The sequence below is a fragment of the Microcaecilia unicolor genome, chromosome 8 (assembly GCF_901765095.1).
Source record: "Microcaecilia unicolor chromosome 8, aMicUni1.1, whole genome shotgun sequence".
Taxonomy (NCBI): Eukaryota; Metazoa; Chordata; class Amphibia; order Gymnophiona; family Siphonopidae; genus Microcaecilia; species Microcaecilia unicolor.
The window spans coordinates 9307041-9322255 of record NC_044038.1 but is presented as its reverse complement, the minus strand read 5'-3'; the positions used below and the strand labels follow the sequence as shown (position 1 = coordinate 9322255).

Genomic DNA, 15215 nt, shown 5'->3' with positions numbered 1-15215 from the left:
CCTGCTGGGGGGGGGGGGTAACTGATCCCTGCCTCATGCCCAGTGCCCCCACTCCAGCTAGGGGGTAACTGATTCCCCATGCCCAGAACCCTTGCCCCGGGTGTGGGGGGGGGGGGGGTGTAATTGATCCCTGCCTCATGTGCCCCCGCTCCGGCTGGCACTCAGCTACTCCTCCTGCCTCTTCTACCCGGCAGCAGCTTTGCCACTCGGGCCACTAGATGGTGGTCTCGGCTTACAGCTGAGCCTCGGGATCTCCCCGGAGGGGCTGCCGAAAGGCTGGATGTGCCGAGCCGGGACAACCCGTCCCTCCTGCAACTTTGCTGCCTTCCTCGGGGAGGCTGAGCCCGGCCATCGGTGCCCTCCTTTGGATCTGCCCTCTTCCTCCTCCTCCTCTCCTCCCCTTCCTCTGCCAGCAGCACAGTCCCAATCGTGACACGGTGGTGGGAGATGACTGAACGGTGTGGGGGCCCCGCACGCTGTGAAGGAGGAAGCGACGGCCGCTGCCATCGGAACCGGGCCGGGCCGAGCGATCGGACCGCCGCCTGGCCCGGCTTCTACTTTCCCTTTTGAACTTTTGGTCTCTCCGGCCCGGACATCGTCATGGCCTGTGTCCCCTGCGTTGTGCCTGCGAGCCCGAGTGGACGGGGAAGAGGAAGGTAAGAGGGGGGGGGGATGGGCGATCCGGTTCTGGTTCCGAGCTCGGCGCTTCCTGATCAGGTGGGGTGGGGGAGGGGAGGGATCATCTTTCTTGCCACAGTTTCGGCCTCTCTTGTGGATCAGTGAAAAACGGGCCGAGGAGCTGCCTTTTTGCCCCCCCCCCCCTCTCAAAGTTGGACTGACTCCCGACCACCTCCTGCTTGCAGATCTCTAACAAAGACTGTTGCTTGTGCCCCCCCCCCCCCAGCTTGGCAGCACAAGGGCTCAGAGACTGCAGCGAGTGGCATCTTGCGGGTGGGGGTGGGGGGCAGGTCTGGCATGACACATTGTACTTGTGCTGTCAAAGGGTATCACCGAGGGGTTAGTTACAAAGTATCGAGTCTGAAAGGAAAGAAAACAATCAGAGCTGCTGGTGCTCTGGAGTCTCTGTGGGCAGATTAGGTTTCTGGCCTGGCAGCAGGATGTGCCCCTGTTTTGTTGCTGTGGCTCCTTGGCCTCCCCCAGGAGGGTTTAGAAAGACGTTTTCCTGCTCCCACTCCAGCCAGATGCTCCGAGGAGGGGGAGAGATGTGGCCTGTGGCTCAAGGAACCAGATGTGTTAGGGCAGGCTGGCTGCTCTGTACTAGGCACACGCCTGGCCTTGCAACTGGCAGGTCCAAAAAGGGGTGGGAGTGGGGGCAGGAAAGCAGCTGAGTGAGCCTAAAATATCAACTACACAAGCCCTCTGAGAGATTGAAGCTATACCCAGGGATAGAAAGTGCCCTCCTGAACCCCACCAGACCAACTTACAGGTAAATGCCAAATTCAAAATAAATCCGCCATTAGTGATGTTTTTCTTTACAAACTTACAGCCATATTAAGAACGTGGAGCCCTGAATGCATTGTTAAAAATGCTGTGAGTTCTTTTAAACAGAACAGACCTTCTCTTTTCATTGTCTTCAAGTCCCTTGTTTAAGTGGTTTTTTTTTGTTTGTTTTGAACTGAACTCTCTCTTCCTCCCCCACCCCTGAACCTTCCCTGGCGTTCTCTCCCTTTCTTTTCATATTATGTTACTCAGATTCTCCAATATATTAAGTTTCACTGTGCTGAACTTTCAAAGCCTCCCCCTTAATAACATTTTCTATTCCCCAAAGCTCCTCCTTTCCTTTGCCTGAACAGACGCTTTTTCTGTAAAGTGCTCCCAGGGCTGAAAGCTCTACCTCTCTCCCTCCCTCCTCAGCCCCTCATTTCTCCTGCTACAGTCCCCCAGCTTGCACCCTTGGCTCCTGAATGGTGACTCTCTCCTCTTCCAGTCTGCCTGCCCCCTTTGTCCTTCGCATTTCTCATATCTTTGAGCTTTGACATCCCCTCCCCCTCCTTATTCACAGTGTCTTTGTTCCCCCCCCCCCCCCACCCATTCTCTTCCCCTTTCCCCCCTATACACATACATTTCTGACCCATTGATACTTCATATCCCAGTATCTTCTCTGTCTGTCAGAAGTCTCTGAACACAGTAGCCCTTTTCAAACTAACGTCTGTCCACTCCATCCTGGACCACCTTTAATCTGTTTTCCACCATCATCCCATCCCACAGGGGAAATGACTCCTCTCTACTTTACAACTACTTAACATTTCTAAAGCACTACTAGGGTTACGCAGCGCTGTACAATTTAACATAGAGGGACGGTCCCTGCTCAAGGAGCTTACAATCTAAGAGACAAGTGAACGGATAGTCCGATAGGGGCGGTCAAATTGGGGCAGTCTGGATTTACTGAACGGTAAGAGTTAGGTGCCGAATGCAGCATTGAAGTGGTGGGTTTTAAGCAAAGACTTGAAGATGGGCAGGGAGGGGGCTTGGCGTAAGGGCTCAGGAAGGTTGTTCCAAGCATAGGGTGAGGCGAGGCAGAATGAGCGGAGCCTGGAGTTGGTGGTGTTGGAGAAGGGTACAGAGAGGAGGGATTTGTCCTGTGAACGGAGGTTACGGGCGGGAACGTAAGGGGAGATGAGGGTAGAAAGGTAGTGAGGGGCAGCAGACTGAGTGCATTTGTAGGTAAGAAGGAGAAGCTTGAATTCAATGCGGTATCTGATTGGAAGCCAGTGAAGTGACCCGAGGAGAGGGATGATATGAGTAAATCGGCCAGGTATGAGAGGTACCTAAAGAGGATGAAATGAGAGTTCTGTTGGTGAGTGACCCACTGATTTGACTCCTCTAACTCCCTGGCTAGATCTGCATACACTGGGCAGAATATTGAACAAGAATGACGTTTAAAAGGGGTCTGTCTTTCCATTCTTTTGTTAAAATGCTTAAGTGAGATCTTATGGAGGAGCCCTGCTCACAGGCTTGAGCTTAGTCTAACATGGGGAGCCCAGCTCATAGGTTTAAGCGAATCTTACATGGGGAACCCCACTCAGAGGCTTGAGCAAGAGTCCAGCTCATAGGCCTCAGCAAATCTTACTTGGGCTTACTTAGGCTTGAGTAAGATCTTGCATGGGGAAGCTCAGCTCTTAGGCTTGAGTAAGGTCTTGCATACAGGAACTCGGCTCATAGGCTTAAGCTTGGTCTTATGTGGGGAACCCCATTTGTAGGCTTGAGCAAGGTCTTAAACGGGGAGCTCCACTCACTGGCTTGAGCAAGGACTTAGTGGGGAGCTCCACTTATAGGCTTGAACTCGGTCTTATGCAGGGAGCCCCACATATACTTGAGCAAGGTCTTACATGAAGGAGCTCAGCTCATAGTTTTGAGCAAAGTCTTATATGGAGAGCTACACTCATAGGCTTCTGTGAAGTCTTACATGGGAATTCACACTCATAGGCTTGAGCTTGGTCTTTTGCAGAGAGCCCTGCTCATAGGCATGAGCAAGATCTTGCATGGGTGAGCCCCGCTCATAGGCTTGAGCATGGTCTTGCATGGAGGAGCTCAACCTTTTTAGTTAATCAAGGTCTTCCATGGGGAGCTGAACTCATAGGTTTGAGAGAGGTCTTACATGGAGAGTCCAGTTCATAGGCTTGAGTAAAAACTTGCACAGGGAGCTGTGCTCTTAGGCTTCAGCAAGATCTTATGCAGGGAGTGCTCATTGGCTTGAGTGAGGTCTTATACATGGAGCTCCACTTGTGTTTATGTGTATGTGTATTAGATTCTTGATATATAGCACCTTTCTATAATACAACCAAAGTAGTTTATATATGACACACTTGTACTTTCTGTGTCCTTAGTGGGCTCATAATCTGATTATACTTAAATGAGGTCTTTTAGTCATATGCTTGAGCAAGGCCTTGCACTTGTATTAATGCTGTTAGGCATCAGGAAAATCTTACATGGAGAGTTCTGCTGATCATCTTGAGTGAGGTATTACACAAAGAGCTCCACTCATAGACTTGAGTGAGGTCTTTGGGAAGCCCAGCTCATTTGCCTGAGCAAGGTCTTACACAGGGAATCCCGCTTATCAGCTTGAGTGAGGTCTTACACAGGGAGCTCGACTCGTAGACTTGAGTGAGGTCTTTGGGAAGCCCAGCTCATTTGCTTGAGCAAGGTCTTACACAGGGAGCTGTGCTCTTAGGCTTCACTTCACAAGGTCTTACACAGGAAGTCCTGCTTATCAGCTTGAGTGAGGTCTTACAAAGGGAGCTCCACTCATAGACTTGAGTGAGGTCTTTGGGAAGCCCAGCTCATATGCTTGACCAAGGTATTGCACGGGGAGCTGTATTCTTAGGCTTGAAAGAGGTCTTACCCTTTTTAAATTATCCTCCTTACATCTATCCCAGCTGTTCCCATGGAGAGAGTAAGCCTCTGACGGGCAGAATGTATGGAAGATAAATGAATGGTGAAGGAAAAGATACATTCATCTTTTCATCCTATCTGTTATGACAATAGATTAGGAAGTAATTAGGGGCCCTTTTACTAAAGTGTGTTAAGTTAGAAAATTAGAACACAAGAGTAGCCATACTGGGTCAGACCAATGGTCCATCTAGCCCAGTATCCTATTTCCAACAGTGGCCAAGCCAGGTCACCAGGCAGAAACCCAAATCGTGGCGACACTCTATGCTACCAATCCAAGGGTAAGCAGTGGCTTCCCCACGTCTGTCTCAATAGCAGACTATAGACTTTTCCTCCAGAAACTTGTCCAAACCATTTAAAAACCCAGATATGCTAACCGCTGTTCACATCCTGTGGCAACGAGTTCCAGAGCTTAACTATTCTTTGAGTGAAAAAATATTTCTTCCTATTTGTTTTAAAAGTTCCTCCATGTAATTTTATTGAGTGTCCCCTGGTCTTTGTACTTTTTGAAAGAGTGAAAAACCGATTCACTTTTACCCGTTCTGCACCACTCAGGATTTTGTAGACCTGGACCATATTCCCCCTCAGCCATCTGTTTTCCAAGCTGAAGAGCCCTTACCTCTTTAGCCTTTCCTCATATGGGAGGAGTTCCATCCCCTTTATCATTTTGGTCACTTGTTTTTTTTTCAAACCTTTTCTAATTCCGCTATATCCTTTTTGAGATATGGCGACTAGAAGTTTTGGGCTTAACAAATTTTAATGTAGGATTTTAACGCGTGGCAAGCCCAAACCTAATGCTGCATCAAGAAGGGACGTTTCCCTGTATTTTTATGTGTAAATCTTTTTTTATTGAGCAAAAGCATTTGAAACAATACAGTGAAGTACTTCAGCGTTTAGTGACTTACAACAACTGCTGAAAGGTCATGTAACTTGTAGGACGACATTTCCCCAAGTCAGTTTGGACTACCTCTTTGTCAAATCAGGTTTCCAAGATAAGTACATAAGTAATGCCACACTGGGAAAAGACCAAGGGTCCATCGACAGCGGCCAATCCAGGCCAAGGGCACCTGGCGAGCTTCCCAAACATACAAGCATTCTATACATGTTATTCCTGGAACTGTGGATTTTTCCCAAGTCCATTTAGTAGTGGTTTATGGACTTGTCCTTTAGGAAACCGTCTAACCCCTTTTTTAAACTCTGCCAAGCTAACCGCCTTCACCACGTTCTCCGGCAATGAATTCCAGAGTTTAATTACGCGTTGGGTGAAAACTTTTCTCCGATTTGTTTTAAATTTACTACACTGTAGTTTCATCGCATGCCCCCTAGTCCTAGTATTTTTGGAAAGCGTGAACAGACGCTTCACATCCACCTGTTCCACTCCACTCATTATTTTATATACCTCTATCAGGTCTCCCCTCAGATAGCCACAATGAATATGCATGAAAGAGATTTGCACATAACGGAGGCAGTGTATGTAAATCAATGTCATGCATATTCATTGTGGATATCCTGAAAACTTGACTTGGCAAGGGGGTGCTCCAGGAGCGACATGGAAAACACCGTTGTACGACAAGGACTTCATGAAGAAGGGACTTGAGTGATGTAGTCTCGAATGCTTATCTACTACAACTTTTCTTTTACTGGTTCTCGAAAGATATCTCAACCTGCCAAGTTTCTTCCTTTGTTCTACTGCCCATCAAAGCCGTCCGAGCAGTTTAAACATACATTTTTATAGCGGAGAAATAGCGAAATCAATTCCATTAAGATAAGAAAGTTGAAAATGAAGCTAGAGAGAACCAAGTTAGAGTAGCGTTGACCAGGACCTTCCCACTGCACCCGCCATCCAACTCCTCACCTAATAAAGGGGGTAGGATAATTCAAGGGTCATTGCACCGTCAAATAAGAAAGTCTTTACGTCAGTTTTAAATTTAGTTAAAGAATCGTGCAGTCTTATGTAAGTAGGGAGAGCATTTCATAGACTAGGACTCACCACGGCAAAGATCCCCGACCTTTCTTAACCGTTTAATCTTTTTTCCACTCCATGTATTCATTTGATATATCGCTTTGCTACGGCGAAGTTTCACGATCCACAAGGATTTGCAGTGGCCTTTGGGCTTGGATTTGAAGGTTAAGAGACAGCGACCGCCTCGTTATTTTGGAAAGAGATTGACTGGGCATGCCATTCATGTTCCACACCCTGATACTGGCAGACATGTACGTAGAGTTTAGTTTTTCTTACACTACTGTTTGGGGGATAAGCTGTTAGCAAACCTTCTGCCGTGTCTTGATGGATGTCCACCATCGGTTGGAACTAGTGGTTGCTCACTTCTAGGAAAACTGAGGGATTTCGAGACATATTCCATGGTACATTGGTGGGACATGGGAGCCATATTCAAGGAATGGTGTCATCTCGCAGTGGTTGTAGGGCATTGGCTAGTATCATATGTGTAACACCTTGTGATGTTTTCAACGTTGAGCAGTAATACTCTTTAATGGTGAACATGTAGCATAAGTGCCCAAACCCAACTTAACGGCTCAGTTGGTTTGTTGGATGCCATTATCGTGCTTGGATGCGTCCCGTACAATCTGCTGCCTACCCTGACATGTTATTAGAAGGACCGTTTGGAATCTTATTTTCTATTAAAGAGAATACTGGTTTGACCCCCGAGGCAGGCGCCATTCCGCTCCAAAACACAGCCTGTGTCGGGCCTGTTTCATTAAGCATTGTACCATTGTTCCTGTCTTGGAGGCCCTGTTGTGCATATTTTGCTGTCTTTGAAGATATGGTGGAATTAGAAAAGGTACAGAGAAGGGCGACAAAGTGATAAAGGGGATGGGAGGACTTCCCTATGAGGAAAGGCTAAAGCGGCTAGGGCTCTTCAGCTTGGAGAAAAGGTGGCTGAGGGGAGATATGATAGAGGTTTATAAAATAATGAGTGGAGTGGAAAGGGTAGACGTGAATCGCATGTTTACTGTTTCCAAAAATACTAGGACTAGGGGGCATGCGACTAAGCTACAATGTAGTACATTTAAAGCAAATCAGAGAGAATATTTCTTCACTCAGTGTGTAGTTAAACTCTGGAATTCATTGCCAGAGAATGTAGTAAAAGCAGTTAGCTTAGTGGGGTTTAAAAAAGGTTTGGATAGCTTCCTTAAAGAAAAGTCCATAAGCCATTATTAAAATGGACTCCTTATTTCTAGGATAAGCAGTATAAAATCTATTTTAATGTTTTGGGATCTTGCCAGGTACTTGTAAACTGGTTTGGCCACTGTTGGAAACAGTATGGCAACACATGTTCTTATGTATATTTTTGGACCCTGTCTGTTCCTATTAGGCTCATTGACACTGGCTAGTCCTCAATATGGTAACTCTTAGTTTTCTTGCCTCTGAATTCAAAATGGTTCATATCTAGAGGGAGGGGTTTTTAGTAGTGTGAAACTGACTCCGCTAGCCTCTAGTACCATCAGTGCCACGGTTTCCATTAAAAGCACAGGCGATCCTGGAATCTGATGAAAGGGTTCAGCCGATGGGTCCCAAATAACACAGGGACACGTCCACAGCTGCTGATGCAAAGAGAAAAGGGACAAAATCATATTAGAAAAATGGCAGCGTAGACGCCAGGCTAACCAAGTGATGGCTGGAGACTGACACATGCAGCACATCTGTGCAGCATTAGGAGCTCAAGATGTCAGAAAGACAACCAAACCTAGATCACAATAATCGGAGCTAAACTGACAACTGAAGAAGGGCGAATACCACACAGGGCCTCCCCTATCCTCAGTGCTGTCATCCTCAAATCCATAAACAGGAGATATGGGGGGGGAGGGGGCTTAGATTAATGAACGCCAGAAGTCACGTGTCTGGCAGTTTTCCTCCACCAAAGATCATCCCAAATCAGCTACTGTCACCGCTTCTATCAGAGATCAGATGTGTCGAACCTCAGCTCAGTTGCTAGAACCTGAAACATTGACAGTTTTCCTTGCTGGTTTGTTATTGGCATGATTACGCCATGGTAGGAAAAAAAAATAGCTTGCCCGTCAGGCTGTAATGTAATTAGTCTATCAATCCTCTCCCTTCTGATGAGCAACGATTGGACAATCTGATCTGCGGGCACGCCGATCAGATTGTATGCCATCTGCAGTGTTTGGTCTCTGGCATGACTGCAGGCCGTCTCAGGGGATCATCAGGGTGACAGGAAGAGACAGAATCCTGCTGAAATGGCAGAGTGGAACTGGGGAGGAACAAAAAAAAGCTTAGCTCCTGATTCAGTACTATACCCCTCCCCTCCCCCCCCCCCCCCCCCCCACCCACCCAAGGCTTCCAAGTCCAGCTTCATAGCCAAGGAATTAAAACTGGAGGAGTGAGTGACCTAGTGGTTAGAGCACCAGTCTTGCAATCCAGAGGTGGCCGGTTCAAATCCCACTGCTCCTTCTTGTGACCTTGGGCAAGTCACTTAACCCTCCATTGCCTCAGGTACAAACTTAGATTGTGAGCCCTCCTTGGGACAGAGAAATATCCAGAGTACCTGAATGTAACTCACCTTGAGCTACTACTGAAAAAGGTGTCAGCAAAATCTAAATAAATAAATATCAAGGAATGTAGGTTTTGTTTCTGCCTTCTTTTGGGAGTACAGTTCAGGACACCTCAGGGACTCCTCTGTCTTTGCTAGCGGTGTTCCAATAATCCCTTCTCTTTCCTTCACAGGATTTGGAGAGGTAGGCATCTGTTTGTTGTAGCACCAGGTGTTACAGTGCAGCAGGGCACCTTAAATGCAGCAGTAAATCTAAGGGCTTTATTCCTTTATCAAATATTTAAGCGGGTTCCACTTTGCATTAACAGCGCGAACAAATCATGGTACAGGATTTCTTCAGCAACTTGATTCCTTCCTTTGGTGTTCTCTTCCTGGGTAATTGGGCTCTGCTGGTGTGGGTCACACTGGGGTTCTTAAAGGTTATGTAAGAGGTGGGGGGGGGGGGGAACAGATATCTGAGAGAATACTTTTTCACTGAGAAGGGTGGTGGGTGTCTGGAATCTCCTGTCAGCAAGCGACAGCAGTGAGAGAATTCAGAAATGTCTGAGCCCAGATATGGACCGCAGTGCTGAGGGAGATGGGCGAGGATGACCCAGAGGTCCATACAGTCTGCAGTGACAGCTGAAGTCCTAATTGCCAGCTAGTGATAAGGAGAGGTGGAGGATCCCTAATTCAGGAGATTAGAGACAGGTTGTGTGTGTGTATGTAAGTATCCAATCAGACAGATATATTTTATATAAATACTAGCCGTTGAGCCCGTAAAAACGGGCTAGTAAAGGAAGGGAGGGTTTAAAAGCCCCCCCCCCCGGATAGGTTGCTTCCGCCCCCCCCCCCCCCCCGGAGTCCCCTCCGCCACTCCTCTACCCGGGCCGGGTACGTGGCTTCACTATTCAAACCGCCAGAACGCAGCACACAGCTCATCTGAGCTGCCTGCCGTCTTCCTTCTTCTCTGCGTGTGACGTAACGTTGGCGAGGGCGGGATACAGGCAGGTAAGGAAGGCCAACGGCAGCTCAGATGAGCTGTGTGCTGCGTTCCGGCGATTTGAATGGTGAAGCCAGGTACCCGGGCCGGGTGGAGGGTGGGTGGCGGCGGCGACTCCGGGTTGGTGGGGGGAGCGGTAGCGGCAACCCTGGGGGGGGGGGAGCGGTGGCGACGGCGGTTCCCTCACTCGCAGGTGCGCAGGTTCCCTCTCTGTCACGCCGCCGTCATCACGTATTGACGCGGGGGCGGGACAGAGAGGGTCTCTACTGCGCATTTGCGAGTGAGTACGCCTCTTGCCATTTATATGTTTGATCTCTTGTCATGCTACAGTGTGTGTAATAAAACAGTTCTGCTGATGTTTGTAAATTGTTTTTTTTTTGGGGGGGGGGGAGGGGGGTCAGTGTTGCATTGCTGCTATTTCTGCATTGCACCCTAAAACTAGAAAATGCAATTTTTCTATATTTTTGTTGTGATGATGTGTCTGTGAGCAGGTCACAGTGATAAGGAAATCAATGACAATGCAGAGGCTGTGTATAACACTGGTGTTAGAAATGAACCTTCCTCCCCCAGTCCCAGGAGCTTCTGCACAGACCAGACTTGGAGGAATTGGGGGAGGGGAAAGCAGAAGGTGTCACAGCACCTCAAGTGATAGAGAGGAAAGCAGTGCCTGGCTGGATAGGGGAGGGGCGATGCTGGTTTAATCGCTTTGATTCATGGTCAGTCACATGAAATAGGTTCAGAACTGGCAGCAGGGTTGGAATTGAGGTGATGCTTTTAGACTTGTGACACCGTTGCTCATTTGGTTGGATTTAGGGGCTTAGGTCCCCTGCTCAGAGAGCAGTTTCTTAGGCCTGGAAGAAACACAGGTTGGTGTGAGAGAAAAAGTTCATTGGAAACAGCTGGGTGGTATCTGGGAGGTTACACTGAGCTCAGCGGCCATTCAGTATCCAATGTGCTCCTGAAAGGATATGGCCTACAGAGCTGCACTCTCCTGCAGTGGTGGTGGGGGCGCAGGGCCTCCCTGTCTTCCGGGGAGGGAGGGGGGGAGATGGGACTTGATATACTGCCTTTCTATGGTTTTTGCAACTACATTCAAAACGGTTTACATATATTCAGGTACTTATTTTGTACCAGGGGCAATGGAGGGTTAAGTGACTTGCCCAGAGTCACAAGGAGCTGCAGTGGGAATCAAACCCAGTTCCCCAGAATCAGAGTCCGCTGCACTAACCACTAGGCGGCTCCTCCACTCATTCCACCAATAAGAGCCAACCTCATCAATGATGTCACAATGGCTTGATTGCCCGATACTTTGCTCACTTCTGATATTGTGATGTCATAAGGGAAAGGGGGAAAGGGAATTGGGACTTGATATACTGCCTTTCTGTGGTTTTTGCAACTACATTCAAAGCGGTTTACATATATTCAGGTACTTATTTTGTACCAGGGGCCATGGAGAGTTAAGTGACTTGCCCAGAGTCACAAGGAGCTGCAGTGGGAATTGAACTCAGTTCCCCAGGATCAAAGTCCACTGCACTAACCATTAGGCTACTCCTCCACTCATTCTACCAGTAAGAGCCAACCTCATCAGTGATGTCACAATGGCTTGATTGGTTGATACTTGGCTCACTTCTGATATTGTGATGTCATAAGGGAAAGGGGGAAAGGGAAATGGGACTTGATCTACTGCCTTTCTGAGGTTTTTGCAACTACATTCAAAGCGGTTTACATATATTCAGGTACTTATTTTGTACCAGGGGCAATGGAGGGTTAAGTGACTTGCCCAGAGTCACAAGGAGCTGCAGTGGGAATCGAACTCAGCTCCCCAGGATCAAAGTCTGCTGCACTAATCACTAGGCTACTCCTCCACTCATTCCACCAATAAGAGCCAACCTCATCAATGATGTCACAATGGCTTGATTGCCCGGCTCACTTCTGATATTGTGATGTCATAAGGGAAAGGGAAATGGGACTTGATATACCACCTTTCTAAGGTTTTTGCAACTACATTCAAAGCGGTTTACATATATTCAGGTACTTATTTTGTACCAGGGGCAATGGAGGGTTAAGTGACTTGCCCAGAGTCACAAGGAGCTGCAGTGGGAACTGTTGGAATGTAATTGTATTTTACATGCATTGCCTGTCACCTATTATTTCTCTGTGATTACTCTGTGACCTCTGATGTGAATTACTTAGAGAGGTCACACAGCTATGCAACTTCCTGTGGGGGTTAGATGCAGCACATGAAGCACATGGAGCTCATGATCTCTCCTAACCTGAGAGGATCTATGGTGGTGTGAGCATCCATTACCATCTAAGCACATGGAAGGAGCTGATAATACAAATGTATAGTAATATGTATATATAAGCCTGTCTGATTATAATCTAACTACAAACTGTGAGTAAACAGATGTTTTGTTACTTCAACTTTAAAGTGACTCAGCAGTGAATTATTCAGGGGTGAATGAGAGAGAGATGAAGAAAGAAATTAACATTTCTAAAGCTGAAGCTGTGTGTACTAAAATCTGCTAATTATTTACTACAAATAATCCAACAAAAGGGTTATGGGCCCAGGGTCCAGGAATTGAAAAAGAAGAGAAATATTACCAGGCAGAAAAAAAGGCCACATTTTTCTCTTAAGTTTTAAAGGAAAGATTCAGTCTGTCTCTCTCTCCCCCACACAGCAGACAGAAGGCTAAGAAAATGGCTGAGGGAAGAAATTCACCATTGTTCTATTCTCTCAAGGTGCCTAAATTAACTGAGTTTAATTATCGGCAGTGGGAATTAAGATTCATATGTCTCCTTCGAGCAAAAAGATTAAATATATGCTTAGACCAAGACAGAACAGCTGAAAATATGGCTGAATGGGACAATGCAAACTATTATGTGAAGTGCATGCTTTTGGAAGCTCTCTCAGAGAAACAAGCCATATTAGTGGAGGGAAAAGATACACCAAAGGACATTTTATATAAACTGAGAACTATGTATGCAACTACATATGCAAAGCAGCAACCAATTTGGTTGGCAGAGTTGAATGAAACCAAATTAAGGGATAAAAGTAAATGTAATGATCACATTATGCATCTTATGTCTTCATTTCAAAAGCTAGAACTTTCTGGAATTCCCATGTGTGATGCATTGAAAAGAGCATTTCTTTTTACCTCACTATCAAAGAAGTTTGATGTTTTTAGGTCTGTAAATGAGGCCATTGAAGGGCAATCTTTTGAACAGACAACATCAAAACTAAGGCAGGAATGCATAATAAATGATTCTGAGGAGATGTGTTCTCAAAGTCAGTCAGAGAGAAATGAAACAAATTTCTTGGCAAAGAACAGAGGAAGGCGGAGCTATGGGAAAACTCCACCCAAGGGCAAGCTGATTTGCTACTCATGTGGAAAGGAGGGACATGTATCTAAATGGTGTAAGGAAACACAAAACACTCCCTCTAGCTCACCTAAGCCAATGGAACTAAAGAATTTTCAAACCAGGAAATGTATGAAGGACAAAGATAAACACAAGGGTTTTCTAATGGCAGAAAAATCTTTGACTATGGTAAATAATAATTCAAATGAAAATACTTGGATTTTGGATTCGGGGAGCACATGCCATTTAACCAATTGTAAGAATTTCTTTCAGGAAATGTGTCCAGAGGAAGGTATTCTTAAAACTGCAAACGCAGGGACTGCTAAGATCCAAGCAAAAGGTATTGGATTCTTAAAATGCAAAGTGTCTAATGAAGTTAAAGAAATTCCTGTAAGTGATGTCTTGTATATTCCCCAAGCAGTTTGCAATATGCTTAGTGTATCTACATTAGATAAGAAGGGATTTGCGATTCATTTTGAAAACAGTAAGTGCACAATCTCTAAAAATGATGAAGTGTATGCTGAAGCTTTTATGCATAATGATGTTTATAAGCTGAACATTTCAGGTGAAGCCTCACATATGGCGCAAGTAAGGAAGAATGATGGTAAATGTAGTCTGGAAATCTGGCACCGCCGCCTGGGACATCGTGATTCTAAGGTGATCCAGGATCTTTACAGTAAGCAACTAGCCACTGGCATTCAGATAAGTGCAGATGCTGGTAAAATTGAGAAATGCATAGACTGTGTTACACAAAAAGGTGTGAGACCCTCATTTCCTGCATACACAGGAAATAGGAGTAATAAAGTACTGGACTTAATACACAGTGACTTATGTGGACCGTTTAATATCCCATCATTGGGAAATAACAGATTTGTGCTAATATTCTTGGATGATTTCTCTAGATATTGTGTGGCCTATTTGCTGAAAGAAAAAAGTCAAGTCACAGACATGCTGAAGAAATACGTAGCCATGGTGAGCAATAAATTTGAAAGAAAACCAGAGGTTCTTCAGACCGACAATGGTGGTGAGTTCACTTCACAAAGCATGCGCACATTTCTAGAACAAGAAGGCATTCAGCATATCACAACAGTAGCTTACACACCAGAGCAAAATTCTGTTGCAGAGAGAAAATTTAGGTCACTTGTGGAAATGACCAGATGTATGCTGTCAGATAGCAATCTCCCTAAAAGACTATGGGGGGAAGCCATTCTCACAGCAGTGTACCTACAAAACAGAATGCCAACTAAAGGCGCTGAGCGCACACCACATGAGACATGGCATGGTAGGAAGCCAAACCTGTCACACATAAGAACATTTGGAAGTACAGCATATGCTCATGTACCAAAGCAAAGAAGGCATAAGCTGGATTCCACAACAGAAAGGGGCATTTTAGTTGGCTATACTCCAGGACACAAAGGATATAGAATTTTGAATCTGAAAACTGGCATTGTTGGCATAAGACATGTTACATGTTTTGATGAAAACAAAAGGGTTGATAAAGGCTGGATTATCCCAGATGAGCCTTATCATCCAGAATATGAAACTAGAACCATAATAGACATGCCAGTGTATATAAATGCCATACCAAGGCAGATGTCTGAAAGCAACTCACCTGTATCTAACGAGGAACAGGCAGAGGAAGCAGACACAGAAAGGATCATTGAAGAAGACAGTACAGTTGGAGAAGGGGAATCAATTGGAGAAGGACTCTCAGATTTAGAGGATGCGGAAAGGTCAGACCAACCTGTTGTCAGACGCTCATCCAGGGAAAACAAAGGTGTTCCACCCCCAAGACTGTCTTACTTAACAAAGTCAGCAGAAGCTCAAGAGCCCTTAACATGGGATGAGATTGAGAAAATGCCAGCAGAAGAAGCTGCTGAATGGCATAAAGCTGCACAAGAAGAAATTGATGCATTGGATAAAAATAATAC

The 15215-nt window shown here is 46.0% G+C and overlaps 1 protein-coding gene across 2 annotated transcripts in view; it reads left to right on the top strand.

The window, feature by feature from the left end:
- The first annotated feature begins 345 nt into the window (after positions 1 to 345).
- Positions 346 to 15215, top strand: part of RAI1 (retinoic acid induced 1) — a 319360-nt gene continuing 304490 nt past the window's right edge. For both annotated transcript variants that reach the window (XM_030212755.1, XM_030212756.1), the window contains exon 1: positions 346 to 656. The gene's annotated coding sequence lies outside the window, so the exon portion shown is untranslated. The remainder of the gene's footprint in view (positions 657 to 15215) is intronic.